Source organism: Chrysemys picta, chromosome 3 (genome assembly GCF_011386835.1).
Source record: "Chrysemys picta bellii isolate R12L10 chromosome 3, ASM1138683v2, whole genome shotgun sequence".
NCBI classification, from domain to species: Eukaryota; Metazoa; Chordata; order Testudines; family Emydidae; genus Chrysemys; species Chrysemys picta.
In genome coordinates, this window is record NC_088793.1 from 98713269 (window position 1) to 98732067 (window position 18799).

Here is an 18799-nt window from a genome sequence, read left to right on the forward strand (position 1 = left end):
CTGGGGATTTCAGGAAGAAATTATAGAATCACAGGAGACTGAAAAAATTAACATGGAGTCGACTCCCTGGTGGACACAGAAAGCTGAGCCCCCCAAGACTTTGAAAATAAAGATAAACTTTCAGGATATAAGGAACTGCTGAAAGACTTTGGGGATCCATCACTTAGGGGACAAAGGGAAAGCAATACCTTTTGAGTTCATGCAGAGTGGATCTTCTTGGCCTGGGCAGCTAGAAACTGACTATAGATGAGAAACCTGCTTAGACAAAGATTGTAACTTGCTGAAATGTAAGTTGTAGTCACAAGGAAGCGTGTTTTGTTTGGTTTTACTGGTAACCAGACCTATCTCTTCTATTCTTACTTATTATCACTTAAATATCTGTTCTTCATTAATAAACTTAATCTTGTATTACACAATCATCTCAGTGCTATGTTTCAAACTGAATCGTAAAATCCTCAACCAAACTAACAGGTGTGTGCATGTTCCATCTCTTTGGAGGCAGCAAACTTGAAAACTTCTCTGAGAGTCCAGTGAGAGGGACTGAAGGCTGCAGGGAAGACGGTTTTGGGGAGACTTGGGCAGAGCCGACTCACAACATTTTGGCACCTGAGGCGGGGAGCTCAAATGATGCCCCTATGCCCCCTCACTTGGGCCAAAACTTTGCAAGGTCTCAATTCTGCCTTCTTCCTGTTCTACTCCTCTCATGGTATTGCTCTGCTACCTACCCCGATAAAGGAGAACTAACAACTTAAAATGCCTTTTTCAAAAATTTTAAGTAACACTTAACTTCCATACACCGGAACAGCAAATGTAACTTTTCTTATCTGCATAGTAAACACTGGCATTTTTATCTGTTTGAATAATCAAAGTGGTGCCTTCCGTGCCTTCTTGGTTGCAAAGATTTGAACTGCTTCCTGAAGGTCCACAGTCTGGGCCAGCTCATGCTCTATTGAGATGGTTGCAAGGCTGACCAGCTTCTCCTGTGTCATTGTGGAGCGTAGATATGTTTTTATTAACTTCAGCTTGGAGAAGCTGCATTCTCCACTGGCGCAGAGCAACAAAAGCATTTGGAAAGAGGGTGGTCATCTTATTTGTGCACATATATTCCAGAAAAGCCTTTGCAGAAATGTATCTTGAAAGGGCTTTCAGTTCATCACCTAAATCACTCGCATCAATATCGCACATGTCATCATATCTCAACACTGTCTCCTGTGCCCTGCATTGCTGGTGTAGGTCTTCTTCAGGTATAGTGAGGAGTTTTGGAATATCATACAACATCCCAAATATACTGCTGTGTTCCTTGAGTTGCATGAAACGTTCTTCAACTGACTGTATTGCACAATCTAGCATCGGGTTATAGAATTCAACTTTGAATTGTTGTTTGGGATCTCTTATGGGATTATCCCATGCCTCGTAATCAAAATGTCTTCTTCTTTGGTGACTCTTGTATTCTTGAATGGGTGGGAAAATAGCTTCAGTGTGAAGTTCCTCTGCCAACTTCTGTGCACTCTTCAGAACGTTTTGAAATCCCTCATCTGACTGGTAAGTTTGTAGGTATGACTTTGCTTTGTCCAGTTGTTCCATTGCTCCAGATATATCAAGGTCAACACCTTGAGTCTCTTGCTTACAACAGTATGTCATGCCACAACACTAAGCCACATAAAAATTTGAAGTTATGTAAGTTCCTGGTGATTCCATTTCCCTCTACCTCTGTTCTCCCATGAACAGTTCCTGTCATAGCAATATCCTCCATAATGGCAACTATGGCATCATCTATCTTCCCAATTTGGTGTTTGATAGGCTTTATCACCTCCACTCGACTTTCCCATCGTGTGGCACTCAGTGGTTTTAGTGTCAGAGAGGATGTTCCCAGATGTTGCTTCCAAATTTGCCATTAATGAGTTGATTCAGAGAAAAATACATAGATGCTTTGAATTACATTTAAAAAAATCAGCAGCCTCACTAGAAGTTGATGCTGCATCACTGATCACCAAGTTCAATGAATGAGAACTGCATGGGACAAAAAAATCTTGAGGGTTTAACTCTCGGATCTGTGTCTGCACTCCTCTGTTCTTTCCTCTCATGTCGGCACCATTATCGTAGCCCTGACCTCTCATGTCAGCTATTGCAATTCCCATATCTTCCAGCTTTTTAAGAAGCACATTTGTCATTCTAGCTCCTGTAGTATCATCAATGTCAATAAATTCTAGAAAATGCTCTCTGACCGTCACCATTGCAGGGACATTTTCACTAGGTTCTGTTGTTGTTACAAAATGCACCATTAAAGTAATTTGTTCCATATGGCTGATGTCAGGCGTGCAGTACAGAATAACAGAGTAATATCTTGCTGACTTCAGATCTGCCACAATCTTCTGTTTGACTTTTGTTGCCAGTAACTGTATGATCTCATTTTCAATTGTTTTTCCAAGGTAGTGTGTGTGTATATTTCTTGGGTGGTGACTCTTCTTAGATGCTCCTGGAGTACAGCATCAAACTTAGCCATCAGCTCCACAATTTTAAGGAAGTTTCCATTGTTTGGCCCATACAGCTGATCTGAAGTGCCACACAGTGCTAGGTTTTGGGTAGCAAGCATTCTCACAATGGCAATGAGCCTTTTCAGAACATTTTGCCAGTAAAGAGACTCTGATGCAATCTTCTCTTGATGCTGATCATCTATGGTGGCCTTTAACCTAAGGCCTTGGCTACACTTGCAAGTTACAGCGCTGTAAAGCCTCCCCCAGCGCTGTAACTCACTCCCCGTCCACACTGGCAGGGCACTTACAGCGCTGTATCTCCCTGGGTACACCGCTGCAGGTACTCCACCTCCCCGAGAGGAATTACAGCTGCAGCGGAGTGGCTTTGACTCACCGGTGTGAGTGTAAACGCTTGCAGCGCTGTACTAATCACCTTGTCAAGTGGCCAATCCTCTCCATTGTTGTGACCGGCTGCAGGAATGCGGAAGTGCCGATTTCAAAGCTCGTACCACAGAGAAAAGCAAACAGTTTGCAGCTTGCTTTGAGTGAGTAAATGAATGAGCAGGGGGCCGGGAGTTCGGAACTTGCAAAATAGAGAGCTGACATGCTTGAAAAAGCACTCTCTCTCCCCCCACACTCCCTGTCACAATCCACCTCCTCCCCCCTGTTTTGAAAAGCACGTTGCAGCCACATGAATGCTGGGATAGCTGCTCATAATGCACCGCTCCCAACACAGCTGCAAATGTTGCAAGTGTGGCCACACCACTGCGCTGTCAGCTGTCAGTGTGGACAGACTGCAGCGCTTTCCCTACTCAGCTGTACGAAGACAGGTTTACCTCACAGCGCTGTACAGCTGCAAGTGTAGCCAAGGCCTTAGGCTCATCTCAAGCTCTTTCCACCTATGGAATTCTTTCTGGTGATTTGCTGCCTTCTCATGGCATGCCAGATTTCTAGCTAGATTTTTCCAGTCCTTTGTTCCTGTAGAACTCAATGTGGCTGGAACATTAGACTGGAAGAAATTGCAACAAAAACAGTATGCAGCATTCTGGGTTTCTGAGTACATAAGCCATGGCCTCTTCACTTTGTCACCATTGGGGATTTCACGCCAGTAATGTGTTGAATGGAAACTTCTATTTTCATTGTCTTTGGGGAACATGAAGTTTTTCACTTGCTGTGGCCCATGCAGTACAAGGAAGTCCCTCAGCTTACTGCTCAAGCGGGTCCACAGTCCTGGATCATCTAGACTTAAGGAACTAAACTCAGCAGCAGCTGTTTCTTGCGCCTCGACCACACTCTTTTCTGATTTACACTTTTCTTCAGGAATGTGCCTGGTTACATCCATTTGAGATGGAGATATGGATGCTGAAGTAGCTGCCAGATCACCTGCACTCTGACTAACTGGAAGATCAGGCATCTGCTCACCACTCACATCCTCACTGGGGCCGGAAGGCTCACCGTGAACATTTGTGTCTATGCATCTCAGGAGAGCTCCTTCCTGCTTAGATAGAAAAGCTTCCTTTGCTTTCTTTCTTTTTCTGAATGCTGCCCCAGAGGGGCGTTTTCTTCTTTCACTCATGACTGCTGTTTTGTGGCAGCTATAGTGGCTCTCAACACTCAGTTGAAGGGGACAAATAAGCAGGCTGGTAGCAGGGCCTCAATGAGGGAAGATATCAGCATCTTAAGGGCCTAACTGGCTCCTACTACTTCAATTGACTGCCTGTTCTCCTCAAGTGGGTTCAGTGAAGCAGCAGGAAACAGGAAGCTCCCTGAGAAGCTGGTGTTAATCAGTCCAGGCTCCTGGGGGTGCTAGAGAGGTACATAAGAGGCTCCTCCTCCATCCTCCTCTCTCTCCCTGCAGCTCCTGCTGCTTTCTGTTATTCCCTCTCACCTTTTCTTCTGCCTGCCTGTTATGTCTCTTGTGCCCTCCTTCCTCCAGCACAGCACTCCACCATCTCTGTGCATCTAGAGCAGAGAGAATACATATGCACCAGCAGCAGACACAATTTTCTACACACTAGGTCCTAGTGTCCCCCCACACAATCTGGCACCTGCCTCAGTTCGCCTCATGGTAAGGCCAGCCCTGGACTTGGGACTGGTGGGGCTGCTGGTGTCACTCTGCAAGGAGTAACCAGACTGGTGGAAGTCGAGGTGAGGCCATTGTGCTGTAAGCAGGATGCTGGTGTCAGAGCTACACAACACAGAAACACCACCGGGTTACAGGGCAGGTGGTGACACAACCCCCCAAAGTGTTATAGACATGCCCCCAGCTGCTGTAGCTAATGAGAGCAAGGCCTAGTATATAGAGGGAGGAACAGACAGGAAGAGGCAGAAGAGCTTGAGACTTGGAGGGAGTAACAATTCGTTGACAGAGGAGCTAGCACCAGGCTTCCTCTGAGAGACTTATAACTTCTTGGAAGTACAAGGGAGATAGCTAGAGATGGAGGCCCTGAGGACCAAGGGCCTTTTGACTCAATCGTGTTGTATTTATGGCTTCTGCCTTTTTTTCTTGTTGATTTGATTTAAGCCACTGCTGCCTGGGTCCAGGACCTACCCAGGCTCCTTTTGGGTCCCAAAGGATCTGTACTGCCTTTTGTATACATAACAGCCAGAGCATTTTGTAATACGTTAACTAAGGAACTTGCTGAAGAAATCTGAAGTCAGTTATTTTTGGTTACTTTTTACATAGCATGAATTAAGTCTCATTACTAGAGTGCTATAGAGTGAAAGATCTGAAAAAGAGGACAGGAGAAATACTTACAGAACATAAGTGTTTTTAGAACATAAAAGAACGGCCATACTGGGTCAGACCAAAGGTCCATCTAGCCCAGTATCCTGTCTTCTGACAGTGGCCAATGCCAGGTGTCCCAGATGGAACAGAACAGGTAATCATCAAGTGATCCATCCCCTGTCCCCCATTCCCAACTTCTGACAAACAAAGGCTAGGGACACTGTCCCTGCCCATCCTGGATAATAGCCATTGATGGACCTCTCCTCCATGAACTTATCCTCCATGACCTTATTGCTAAGTTGACTGAATCCATTAGTGCTAGAGGTTCGCACAGGATTTTGGCAAATTGTATTTAACGGGGCAAATTTAGTATTGACTAATACCCCATATAGTCACAACAATGGGAGTGTAAAGCTGTTCAGAATTCAACCTGAAAAGTCTAGACAAAACTTTTCAAACATGAGCATTAAAAATCAAGGCTCCTAAGTTCTAAAGAGGAGGGCTGTATGGAGCCTCACTTCAGAGATCAGCAGCAGCATCTGCCTCCCCAAATGCTGTAAGAGGGTCTCCACCCCAAGACAAGAGGTGGGAGTTTGGAACTTCCATATAGTGGAGCCCACTCCCACTCCTGATTTCTAAACTGCGGAGCACCCAGCAGTTCCTGCTGATTCCAAAGCACTTTTGAAAATCAGGCCATTTTTAAAATGCCTACTTATAGATTCAGGAGTTTAACATTAAGGACCTGTTGAAAATCTTAGCAGTAGTTTGGCCAGTACAAGTTTATAAGGTTTGCACTTGGTGTAACATCAGTATTAGCAGTACTGCAAAAAGGACATACACTTTTTACATGACCAAGACTAGAAGGCACTGAGATAATAGTAGGCAATATACACACAGTATGTAGAACATACCATACATTCCAGCTATAAAGGCACAGTAGTAGTAATTGTAGTAATAGAATTAGACTGAATAAAGCTGACCAACAGGAAAAATTACAGTGCAGTCTACCAGTCTGTAGAATAGTCTACCAAAGGAAGGAGTGTAAGCCACATTGCTTTAAGTAAATAAAGACTAGATTGGACAAAGGGTTTAGAGTATAGGTGTGTGTGTGTGTGTGTGTAATGTATATTTACAATGTCCTGTGCCCAGTAGCACGTGAGGCAACCCATTTTTCCCCACTGATGTCTGTCTAGAGTAAAATATTTGACTCCATTGTAAGTTGTCTCCATGATAACAGCATCCCCTTCCATCATCCTATGGCAGGTCATTCTTTGTCCTCCATGGCTTCTTTTCCCTTCAGGTGGGATCCTATCTAGGACATTTCTTGTGCTTCTGCCATGGGGTAGCCTCATGACATGGCCAAACCACCATAGCCATCTCTGTCTGATTACTGAGGCCACAGTCATCTGACCTGTGCAGCACAACACTTACACATTATTTATATGATCTCTCCAAAGAATTCCCAAGATTTCTTCTTAAATGATGCTGGTAGAGTGCCTTCAGCTTCCTGTTGTGTCTACACTTTGCATCGGCGCAGCTGCATCGCTGTAGCACTTTGATGAAGACCCACTAAGCCAAAGGCTTATTTACTCCACCTCCATGAGAGGTGGTAGCTATGTCAGCGAGAGAAGCTCTTCTGCCAACATAGAGCTGTCTACACATGAGTTGGGGTGGAGGGGTTAAGGTTGGTATTACTATGTCACTCGGGTGTGGACTTTTCACACCTGTGTGATATAGTTATACCAAAGTAAGTGTGTACTGTAGATCTGGCCTTAGTTCACTTTGATCATCTGCTGTGCATTAACAGTTCGAACAGTTGGTGTGGACCCTGCTGCTGCACACTAACAATTCATTAGTTTGCTTTGATTGAATTTTCTTTGAAATGGGACTAGATCAAAGTAAACTAACAAACTATTAATGTGTAGTAGCGGGGTCTATAAAAATGCAAAATTCACTGTTTCTGTGACAGTCATGGTTTTTGGCATTGAATTAAATGGCAAAATTCACATTTTCCATGACAGTGGTGACCCTTATCACATAATCACATTATCACATAAACCCTTCTCCATGGTCTTGGCCTTCCTCATATTGATACAATGTCCCACTTTGGCAACTTCTGCTTTTATTCTTATAAAAAGTCTCTTCATTTCACCCAGGTTGTTATCCAATATAACAAAATAATCTGCAAAATCTAAGTCTTGCAGCTTATCTCTTGCCCAACTAATACCAGTGTCCTTGGCAGCAACCAGTGTTCTTCTCTTCTGTATTATTGTAGATTTTGGAACGAGAAGTGGAAGTAGTAGACAACCTTTTCTTATGCCAGTAACAATCTTAAAACATTCTATGTCTCTGCTTTATGTCCTGACACAACATGTAGCATGCAGACTCGTCATACAAAGCTTTTATTAATTTAACAATCTTTGCTGGAATTCCATAGTGTCTCAGGATCTTCCAGAGGGCTTCTCTGTGGATGCTATCATGCATTTTAGTAAAATCAAGGACATTGAAAACCATTTTCTGCTGGTATTCTAAGCATTTTGCAGTAAGTTTTGTCAAGGTGACAATCTGGTCTGAACACAATCCTACCAGACTGAAATCCAGCCTGTTCTTCCCCAAGTACTTTATCAACAGCAGTTTTTATCCTAAGCAAAATGATAATGTAAAACACTTTTCCAAGTACAGATAGAAGTGTCACCCCTCTCCAGTTATCACAAATAAGCTGGTGCCTCTTTTAGGGATTTTTGAGGGTAACCCCTCTTCTCTAGTCTTTAGGACACATCTAAACATTTCAGTATCTATCTTATCACAGCCTGGTGCTTTACTATTCTTCAGTTGGCTTTATAGCCTTAGAGTGGAATGCTCAAAAGTTAGGAGCCTAACTCCTTTTGAGTATTCCATCCAGGGGTGAAAGTAACTTAAAGGAATTACCGGTACTCCGGAGTCCTTTGGAGGGGGCGGGGCCTCAACCGGAAGCGGCAGCAGCTGGGAGCCACGGGCCCTTTAAATCACCCCCGGCCCCGGAGCTACCAGCTACAGAGGCGGCTGGGAGTGCTGGGGGTGATTTAAAGGCTGCCACTACTGCAGCGGAGCCCCGGCACTTGAAATCACCATTGGAGGGGGCTCCCGGCTGCCGCTGTTACCCCAGGGCCCCTTGTTTCTGGGTGCAGCCATCATTTGATCTCTGTGTCAGTTTGTCTCTCCTTCCGTGGAAATAGTGGGCCCCCAATGCCAAGACTACATAGGTCGCAAAGTTTAATATGACATTCTCCATTGTCAGTGCGTCCTGGGATGCCATGTCTGCCCATAATATGTTCATATGCAGTATTATGCATTTAAATCTCCCATGAGAATAACAATGTCTTATATATTGATCTTGACAAGGACACTCTGCAATCTTTCATAGCAACAGTCTTTGACCCATTTGATGCTATCATTTGTTTCACATAATGCTGAATTATGACTTTTGTCTGGTTTGTCACAATGTGAACAGTCAGTATTCCTGAGTTTACAGGTCCCCATGCCTTCAGTGCTTTAGTGGCTTCCTTGCTCAATACTAATCCTAAGCCTCCCCTATGTCATCCTCTCTTCCCGAAGATAAACAATCGTGTTCTGATGATATTTTCTCTCATCCAGGTCACCTCACCTCAATCAAAAGTATATTTACGCCAAATATTTTTCAATTTTTAATAACTTGTATCAGTTTACCAGTGGTCCGAAGTGACCTAACAGTCCAAGACCTAATTCTTATGTTAACCTTACCTGTGAAGATACTCCATTTCAGATGAAAAACTTTCTTGTGGCTTTGATTCTCCATCATTATAGAGTCAGCTGGATTAGCTGGTTTGCCAGGTATTATATTGTCTTACATTCAGCAGATTATGCTTCTCTACAGTTAATGTTTCTATTTGCGAGTCTGTCACAAACTCATCTTGCCTCTGGGTTGTTTCTGTAACATTTTTACATGGAGAAGTTGTTAGCCTGACTCACAACCACCTACCAGGACCTTTGTACTCACCCGTCCTCTGCTCCACAACAACCAGGCAATCTGTCACACAGGGTTGTTCATAGGAGACAGAATCCACCCCTTCCAGGATCGTCAATGAAGGAAAAGAAACCAACGTAAATAAACTCTCACCTGGACATTGTAGGACTCTCTTTCCTCAGAGAGCCCTTGGCAAGCCATGACCTCAGTCCAGCTCACAGGCCAGTCTATGGTATAGTTCAGGGAGGGAACTATTAGGCAGCAGCCACTCAAGAAGCTTCTGCTTTCACCAGACCCTTCTCCAGGACCTGAGGACTGAAGGCCTGCTCTTCTTTCTGGTCTGCCTCCAACTGTGCAGTGTTCTCTCCTTTTAAGCTCCTTCCATCAAGTCTGACATCTCTCACAGGCAAGGTGGGACAGGGTGGGTTGAGCTTTTTACAACTGATCTTCCAATTAGGGTAAATTTTTAGGCCCAGTTATCCCAACCTCCTGAAATAGCTTATTAATCCCATGTTGACCACTATGGCATTTGTATACCCTATCACAGAGACCCAGACATATGGAAATTGCTCTGTGGTGTTTGGAACACAGGGGAAGAGTTCAATGGAGTTGTTGCCCTTTTGTCCCTCTTTAATGGATATGTGGGCTTTTCAGACACATAGTTCTTCTTTGTGAACTACTACTGAAGGTAGCACGTAATTCAAAGTATGGGACATTCTGCCATTTTCTGGTGGGTAGAAAAGGTGACCTCTCAGGCCTTTGGTTTCTCTCCATTCCAAGAAAATGGATGAACCTTACCAATTGTTTGAAATAGTTTAGTCCCAGGGTAACATCTGCAAATAAACCTCCGTGGAGTTGCTAGAAGAGCAAATAAAATGGACATGGACAAAAGCACAGGCTGCTTCTTTTTAAAAGTTTAAATCTCTGCCTCATATTAGATACACCAGTATTTTAATACTGAAACTCAGAACTATTAATCTGCCAGTGAATACTTCATGAGCACAAACAGTATGCTTCAGAGTTAGTAACCTGTGAGATATAGTTCTAGATAGTTCTTTTCAAACTTAGTTAGCTATGTGCAATATTAAAAGGAAATATTTGTTTGTAGATCCACATGCTCAAAACTCTTAATTTCTCTATGGACAAAAAATAAAATAATTGTAATTCGTATTAGAAGAGACCATAAATTCATAGTCAGCCTGCTTAAATGCCAGGTGCAGCTACATCCACAAAAATTCAAAGAATGATGTTAAAAGTATAAAATATGATGTGAAGGTCCATTATTTCTCTTGCAAAAGGGTGTATGCTACAGACACCCTGAGCCAAAGCATGGTTTCTGAAGCCTGAAATGAGAAAAAAAACAAAGAATATGGGAATACATGATCTGCAGAGAAAAACTGCTCAAATGTAAAGAGGAAGCAAGAATGGTTCATATACCAAGAAAACTGATTAATACAGTTTTTAGAGGTGGAACATAGAAAAACTCCTTAGTCCAGGGGTAATTAGAATGACAGATTAAAGAAATCTAAATGACCTATTTTGAACATTGCAAATTGTTATGTAGAATTCAGTCTTCTTGGTATTACAGGGTCAGATTATGAATCTCCCATTCCCACTGATGTACAGTGACTCCATGAGTAGTCCCATAGACTCCTTGTTTTAAAGAGTTCATAATCTGGGTCCCAAAATAAGTGTGTGTGTGTGTGTGTGTGTGTTTATGTTTATATGTATACACACTCAGGGCCGGATTAACTCTCCTGTGTGCCCAGGGCTATTAGATTTTGTGGGGCCCCAGTATACAAGTCTTTTTCCTAATTTAAAACAAAATTATCACAATTATGGCATCAAGACTATACTAAACTTGCCTTCTAATTAACATAAAGTCATTCTGTGGTTACATTTCAGTCTTAAAACGTAGAATATAGTTAAAATAATTCAAAATAGCCTACTTCTTACCTTAGAACAGCAGTTATATTAGTTTCTTTCTGGGAGGGAGTTTGGGTACAGGAGAGGGCTCCAGGCTGGGGCAGGGGGTTGGGGTGTAGGAGGGGGTGCAGGGTCTGGGAGGGAGTTTGGGTGCAGGAGGGGGTTCTGACCTGGGGCACGGGGTTGGGGTGCAGGAGGGGGTGCGAGGTGGAGGCTCCGGCCAGGAGACGCTTACCACAGGTGGCTCCGAGCCAGCGGTGCAGCAGGGCTCAGGCAGGCTGCCTGCCTGCATGCCCGTGGCCCCACGCCACTCCCGAAAGCAGCCAGCTGGTGGCACATCTCTGCGTGCCCCTGGGGGGAGGGAGATAGCATGTCTCCGTGCACTGCTCGTGCCAACAAGTGCTGGCCCTGCAGCTCCCATTGGCCAGTTCCTGGCCAGTTCCTGGCCAACGGGAGCTGCGGGGATGGTGCTGGGGGCAGGGGCAGCATGTGGAGCCGCCTCCTCCACCCCAGGGGCCACAGAGATGTGCCAGCACCCAGTCGCTTCCGGGAGCATCGTGGGGCCAGGGCACGCAGGCAGCCTGCCTGAGCCCTGCTGTGCCACTGGACTTTTAGCAGCCCAGAAATCACTATCGACTGGCAGAGGCTCCAGGATCGACGAGTTGATCATGATCAACGGGTTGGTGACCATTGAATTGTGTGGGTTTATTTTTGTGGGGACACCCGAAATCCTAGGCTACAGCCCCTAAAGCTCCTGTGTTAATCTGGCCATGTACACACTCAGAGAAAATATACTGTATTGAATAGATATTATATATACACACACATTCCAATGCTGGTCACTGCTGCATAGAAGACAGAGTTTCTAGATGCAATACAGGTCTGTAGTAGTCTCGGCGGGGGCTTGGCCTTCAGCGGGGCTGTGGGGTATCCCACCGCCTCGCTACACAGGGGCTGAGGCAATGTCTATAGCAGCCCAGGTCCTAGGTCAGGGCGGGGCAGTAATCAAATAGTCAGTTAGACACCCAGGCCCTTAAGCAGGGGCTGGATCAGGGTTTGTAACAGCCCAGGCCCTAGGTCAGGGCAGGGCAGCAACCAAATAGTTAGTCGGTAACCCAGGCCGTAAGCAGGGGCTGGGTCAGTTTAACAGGTCCTGGCCTCTCTAGGCCAGGGAAAAAATGGGGGAGTCTGCCACCCAAGGAGTGGGTGGCAGGAGGGACGCAGGCCCTCTCACTCCACTGCATCCCAGCCCAGGGCCCTAGCAGCGACGTACGTTCGCTGCTGTCAGTGGGGATCCTGGCCGCAACACACTGACATCGGCTCTGGCAGTGCAGCAGCCAGACTGGGGTCGGCTGCCCCCGGGCTACTTCCACACTCCCCCCGTATGATACCTGGGCCATCCTAGTGTTGTTGGTGCTCTCCACCAGCATCGGCTCCTCTGGGTAGGTAGCGCAGGGTAGGCTTGGTTCCTCCTCGGGGTAGCAGGAATGGGGCAGGCTCGGCCAGTCCTCGGGGTAGCTGAGATGCTCTGATGGGCTGTGTATGGCCCGTGGGCTGTGCTGATCACTCATGGTCTAGAGCAACTACATTTCAGTGGTCCAGCACTTAAGCCAATGACCCTCTTTTGTTATCTCTTTGCCACCAGCCTTTGGAATTGCAGTCCAACATGGAGGTAACAGGACAACAAGGAACATAAAGAACTCCCACATCCAAAAATGGAGTCTGCAGTTTGGTAAAGATACATACTAAGAGTTCATAATCTTAAACAGAATTCATGAATTGTACAGATTCCCCAAATCATGATAGGGTGGCATTCATTACTACTATTAATTCTTTTAAGAAGTTTTGGCGCTCACAGATGCAAGATGCTTCTTAAAAAAAGAACAGGACTACTTGTGGCACTTTAGAGTAAAATTAAGCATATGCTTAACCTCTTCGCTGAATTGGGGACTAAAAATTTAAAGTACTTCAATAGAAATTCCAATGCTGTATGGATGCATGCATAGATTAAGTGCACTTGAAATATTTTCCATTGGAAGAACTTATCTTATTAGAATAATAGTTCAGGGCAAGAAGAACTAGAATATTTCATCCTTTAAAATCATATTTGTTGATACTAGAACCTGTAGATTTACTGTGATAGATAAAGAGTATTCTTTTATTATAAATTAAAAGGTAACATTAGAATCAAGCTATCAAGCATGTCACTCCTCTGGAACATATTGATGTTTGGGTAAGAGGTGAAGTTAACTCATGGAAACCAGCTGTCATGATTAAATGCCGTAAGAATTCTTGTTCTCATGTGATAAAATAAAATCCAACCCAACATCACAAAAATTGAAGAAGCATGATAAAAACTTCAGTGACATTAGCAAAGGTATTCTTGGAAAGACACATAAGTGATGCTTAGAACCCAATATTCTCTCAAAAATGATGAAAACAGAACTTGGAATTCAAAGGCCTCATTTTTGAGGTGTTCAGAAACAAGTTCCTCAGGTAGTGCAATAGATTTAACAAAATCAACCGTTAAAGGGGACAAGAGTGTAGTCCACTTACTGGACATTCAAGGAATATCAAGATAGTACATTGTCAAAAGAACTGAAACCATTTTAAACGAGATGTTCTGATATGTTTTTAAAATACCATTTTACACAGAAAGTGAGGCCCAGATCCTCAGCTGATGTAAGTCGGGAGAGTTCCATTGAATCCAAAGGATGTATGCCAGTTTCCCCCAGCTGAGGAGGATCTGGCCCAGTTATTTGTAGAGGACACATACTAGATTCAGTGATGAGTACACATGGCTGCATAAGGTGTGTAAATGACAAATGCTCTCCAAGAGGTAGATGGTCATAATGGAAGCTGACCAAAAAATGAGGGAGGGAATATTAATTAATATAAAATGAAATGAATGGTGACTGGTGACTAGATCTGTGTACTTGCAACTGTGTTGACTATTCTTTAGTTAGGTTTAAAAAAGCCCAAGTAGTTAAACAGTGCTTGCCATGGAACAATATGATATTTGCATCTCCTTTACATGTATAGACTATATAAATGTGGACCCTGTGCAGTATTTGAAACATATTCCCTGATGCTGAATCCATGATCTGGTAACTTACATCTGCCCATATTACTGTATCTCATAATTCTTACTAAATCAGTGAGGTCTTATAACAATATCTGTCTAGGAGAATTTTCCTTGTTGATTTTCCCAAAAAGGTATCAGTTGCATTCTGCACATATGTGATGGGGTGCTGCCCCTCACGGGCAGAAAAGGGGTTAAAAGCAACCCTAGGGAGGCTGCGCCAGAGGCAGCCAATTAGAAAGGGGCTGAGAGGAGTAGCCAGTCATGGCCTGGCAGGCTCATATAAGAAGTGCTGCAGGGCAGAGCAGAGTTCAGTAGTTGCCTGGAGTTTGAGGAGGGAAGGTCAGGCTCCTAGCAGGAGGAAAGATGCCAGCATCCTGGACAGAGCAATGCTGCCAGCAGGGAGCATGGATGTTAGAAAGAGCTCCTGGCTAGCTGCTAAGACTGGCAGGCTGAAGCCCTGAGGTAAGGATGAAGAAGGTGCTGGGGGCCACAGGGAAGTGGCCCAGGGAAAAGTACGGAGAGGTTGGAGGGGACATGGCACGTGGCTGCCATCTACAGGATCCCTGGGCTGGGACCGGAGGGGTGGATGGGCCCAGGTCCCCCACTTCCTCACCACTGAGGAAGTAGCCAGACAATTGGCTGTGGCTGCCACTGAAGGAAGTGGTTGGACAGTTGACTGCAGTTCCCCTGGAAGGGAGGAGAACCGAATGTGACAAAGCTGAAGGGCTGTGTCCTGAAGAGGACATTGCAGTCCTTGGGGCAACACGGGTCCAGGAACAGAGGTGATGGTGGGTGAGACACCACTAGAAGAGGGTGCAGAGCTAATTCCCAAGACAGCCATCAGGAGGTGCCGCAGTGGTGAATCACAGCCTATCATAACATAGGAGACAGTCAATGCTGGACTTGGAGAGTTCATCTTGGGGGATGGCACGTGCAGCGTGTGTAAGGAAAAGGCAGATTACCAATGCTGCCTCATTAACCACCAGCAGTGGGAGACAGTGATAAGTTCACTTGTTCATCAAGTACATGTATTCTCATACTTCACATAAATCTAACTTGAACAGGTTTCTTCTTTAATTAGTACTGCGATGCCCTGTCCCTTCAAATGTTTGGGCACTCCTTCCTCCGCAGTGCAAAGCCTCACTTTATTTTGCTGCCTGAATAGTAACATCAGCATAGCAGACAGCTGTGTTTCTATCAGATCCCTTTATGTCTGTGTCTATCTGCTTCTCCGCTGGCTCCAAATATAACATTGGTGATGAGGAATTTATATTCTACAAGTATTATTCCTGGGGGAATTATGTGCCAATATGCATGTGCAGAATTCATGTCCCCTGCAGATTTTTTGGGGGGGAGAGAGAGGATGCATGGGGAGGGGAGAGTGTGCAGGGACACATGGGGACTAGGGAGGAGGAGGGTCTGAGTGGGGGTGCAGGAACACTTGGGGACGGGGGCAAATGTGTCTGACTGAATGGGAGAGGCTAGGGGTCAGCCAGTGTCTCCATGGGGGAGGCTCCCCAACTCCCTAACAATCCCTCCCCCTCAAAAAAACTATTCCGTACTTCTTCCACCCACACCCAACAACCTTCCAGGTTCACTTCCAAGCTCCTTTCCACCAATTACTTCCCCTTCCTTCAGCTCTTCCGTTACCCCAACTCCTTTAAAGAAGCATTATAATTTTAAAATGAGAAACATTTTGCTATTGATTTGCATAAGTTATTGCAAATTTGACTTTCTTAACCACAATCTTTTTTTACCCTGGCATCAAAATAATATTAACAATGTTATTTTTGTAATATCGTATTTTAAGCAGGCAAATATTAGTTTACATTGAAATGTAGATTTAATTTCAAGATGGAGATATACATTATGTGGTGTTTCCTATGTCACGATAAAAATATTGATACAAACAAAATAATTAAAGCTGGAAAATCTCATACATTCTTTTTTACTTGACCCTTGAAACTGCTGAAAAATATTGTTACAGACAATCTGGAGAAATTGCTCAAACTCCATCTTCTTTGTTTATGCAGATAGATAGGAGACTAGAATAAGAATAGCTCGAGCTTGAAGTATGAATGACCAGCTGGTGAAGATTTCATCTATCTGTTAATAGTGGACTAAATCCTGAAGTCCCTATTTATCTTTTACTCAGGCCTGGTCTACACTGGGGGGTGCGGGGGGGAAATCGATCTAAGATACATTGACTTCAGCTATGCTATTCTTGTAGCTGAAGTTGCGTATCTTAGATTGAATTAAAATGACTTAGTTCGCATCTTCGCGACGCTGGATCTTCGGCCGCGGATCCCACATTGACTTTGCTTCTGCCTCTCGCACTGCTGGAGTTCAGCAGTCGACGGGAGAGCGATCAGGGATCGATTTATCACGTCCACATGACACGCAATAAATCGATCCCCGATAGATCACTCGCTACCCGCCAATCCGGCGGGTAGTGTAGACATACCCTCAGACAAAACTGCCTCTGAAGTCGAAAGGAATTTTGTCTGAGTAAGGACTGATTAAAGATGTCAGGATTTGGCCCTTTATTTAAGTGGCAAAGCTTAGTGCTAATAAGTAGGCTATGATTTAGTCATGGTTATTTTGGATAGGTCAAGGGCAATAAACAAAAATTCACGGCTAGGGGCCGCCCGAGCAGCGGCTGGTGTGGCTGTCCCCGGGGCCACCTGAGCAGCTGGCCCTGGAGCAAGCTGCTTGGGCGACTCTGGGATCAGCCACACTGGCCCCTGCAGAAGTCATGGAGGTTGCAGAAAGTCACAGAATCCGATCTCCATGACCGACAAGGGGCCCTACTAATAAGAATGTAATTGTATCGGTCATAGACATTTAAAAGAAATCACTCACTAACCTGAATACAACAATTATTTACTATGAAAAAAATTCTTCAGGTTTTCCTCTACTCTAGCCTGTTATGTGGGCTGTGATGCTGCAGGCCAGATGTCAGTTCTGGCCCAGGCTGCAGACATTAGCAAAGAACTGACAAACTCATAGCTGGACACCAGACCAGTTCACCTATGTTAGTTTTGCTCAAAATAGGTATTAGTCTTATAACAATGTATTTCGTGTTTAGACTGTATGAAATGCTTGTAAGCTGCTGCATGCATTAATCTCACTTATAATGATATGCATCCAAAGAAGTGGGCTGTAACCCGCGAAAGCTTATGCTCTAATAAATTTGTTAGTCTCTAAGGTGCCACAAGTACTCCTGTTCTACTTATAATTTCTGTATTCCATGCTATAAGATAATATGTACATTTTGCTTTATAACTTTGAAAATGTTTGCTCTGAACTTGTGAACCCAGGCACAGAAATCATCCCCTCCCCATTCTGCCCCTGCTCATCCAGAAGAACTGTCAAAACCAGATGAGCCATGAAAGAACATCACAATACAAGGATTGGCTAATGGCCCTATGGCATCCATGGAGGAGTCATGCAGAAGGCCTCATCCCATCGCTTTGAATACTGGAAAAGGGAAATAAAAGTAGCTGATGTGAAGATTTTTCAACTCTCTTCGCTGTTTGAACTCTCACAGGGCTGGAGTCACCAAACTGAAGCCAGAGATCCCCAAGGGCTGCTTCCTAGGTCGCCCCTGAAAAACACTTTGAATTGACAGCTCACTATAACTCTGTCACTCTTAGGATTTAGATGGTAACTCATTTGTGCATATTTTTTGCTTGCTTTAACCTTTAAATAACTCTTATTTCTCTTTCCAAGTTAATAAAGCTTTAGATAGCTTATTACAGAATTGGTTGCAGGCGTTGTCTTTGGTGTAAGATCTAGGGTACCAGTTGATCTGGGGTAAGTGACTTTTGGGAGTGGAAGCACCTGAACATTGTTTTTATATATATTAAAAGTTAGTGACCATTTACCACTAAGTACAGTTTGTCTGGGTTGCAAGATAGACTGGAGAGCCTAAGGGGGCTGTCTGTGACTCCATGGTAAGATTGTTATAGTGATCCAGGAGTTCATGTTTGTTACTGGTTTGGTAAAATCTAGTTATAGAACATGATACAACCCATTTGAGGTATCTGTCCTTTTTTTGACAAGTCTGCCCTGAGGTAGGCAGTCATGGTCATGAGCCATTCCACACAGTGTAACATGGGCAAGGGGGAAATAGAAGGTGAAATTCTGGACCCATTGGAGTCAATGTCATAACTCCCATTGACTTGGGGCCAAGGTTCACAGACTTCTAATTCTGTTCTGCTCCCTCGGGATATTATTATTATTTTTTTTTTAAAGGATTTAAAAAAGGGGCATATGCTAAGAATTTCTGAGACAAAGGTTCTCTAATGCTCTGAGTTGAGCTCTGTGAATGAAAGCCTGTAAGGGAACTGATTACTGCTTTCTGATTTTTAAAGGTGAAGGGCCTGGAACAAGGTCTACTTTACTATCACAACGTTCTTCTTGTGATATAACACAAAAATAAATATTGCCTGTTTTAATCAGAGGTATGCAAAAGTGTGCTTGTTAAATTTGTTGAGTACCTTGGTTTTTAGACAGTTCAACATTATATTAAAACTTCTGGGGAATTTTGCAAGGATAGAAAATGGTCACTGACAGCTATTCTTTTGCTTGCTGGAAATTAA

At 44.2% G+C, this 18799-nt stretch overlaps 1 long non-coding RNA gene across 1 annotated transcript in view; it reads left to right on the forward strand.

The window, feature by feature from the left end:
• The window catches only part of LOC135982043 (uncharacterized), a 53747-nt gene extending 35762 nt beyond the window's left edge, over nucleotides 1–17985 (forward strand). The window contains exons 3-4 of the long non-coding RNA XR_010599247.1: nucleotides 12756–12842; nucleotides 17516–17985. This is a non-coding gene — a long non-coding RNA (uncharacterized LOC135982043). The remainder of the gene's footprint in view (nucleotides 1–12755; nucleotides 12843–17515) is intronic.
• The last annotated feature ends 814 nt before the right edge of the window (nucleotides 17986–18799 follow it).